Raw genomic sequence first — 1085 nt, forward strand, 5'->3', positions numbered from 1 at the left:
GTACAGTCACATTTTGGGTGGGGATCACAGACAAGTTTTCAAAAAACCCTTCGCTCCGCACCTTAGGATAACCCTGCATGGTTGACCAAACACGGGCCAAATTCCCCCCAGGCCAGGCTCTGCACTGGATTTCAATACGACCAGCCAAGACAGAAAACCTGCTTCCTGGTTTCAGGAAAACTGGCCCAGAGGCCCTTGGAGATGTGGGACCGCTCTCTCCTCAGAGCCCAGAGGTATTTGCCTGCATTCCTCAGCTCACCTCCACCTGCCCAGCCTCAATCTCCTAGCCTCCGTCTCAGTGCACTGCTCGCAGAGGGAGGGGCACGACGGGCTATGAGGACACAGTACCGGAGAAAAGGGGTGTAGCAGCTGTTCAGAAAAATACCCGTGGCTCCTAGGGAAGCTTGCTTGCTCCAAGACAAGTTCTTTTGTCTTTTCTTAACTTTTTTTTTTCCAATCATTTTATTGGGAGTTCTTACAGCTCTCATAACAATCCATACATCGATTGTATCAAGCACATGTGTGCATTTGTTGCCATCGTCATTTTCAAAACATTTTCTTTCTACTTGAGCCCTGGGTATCAGCTCTTATTTCCCCTCCCTCTCCCACCCTTGCGAACCTTTGATAAATTGCAAATGATTGTTATTTTCATATCTTACAGCATCTGCTGTCTCCCTTCCCCATGTTTCTGTTGTTCATCTCCCCCCACCCGCCCCAGGGAGGTGTCGGTTCTTAACTTTTTATTATGAATTGGGTGAAGGTTGGCAGAGAAAAACTGTTTTCCATTACACAGTTCACACAATATTACAATATGTCATTGATTGTGATCACCACGTCACAGCTCCTGTCCACTTCTTCCTTGTGTATCGCAGGCCCGTTCCTCCTCCTCTCCGAAGCCTACTGAACTTCATCGTGGGGCAGCGCTGACCCGCGGAACACAGATGGTTGATTATTCGAAGGAGTGCACACTTGAGAGGCCCATCGATTGCTTGGCTGGCACTTGAGGCAGGAGGGTGAGTGCCTGCCCTTTCAACCCTGAAGGCTGGCTGAGAGCCAGGTCTGGGGTTATCTGGCCCATGACTAGC

This window comes from Echinops telfairi, unplaced genomic scaffold (assembly GCF_000313985.2).
Source record: "Echinops telfairi isolate 266 unplaced genomic scaffold, ASM31398v2 ScPeMD7_12;HRSCAF=54, whole genome shotgun sequence".
Classification (NCBI taxonomy): Eukaryota; Metazoa; Chordata; class Mammalia; order Afrosoricida; family Tenrecidae; genus Echinops; species Echinops telfairi.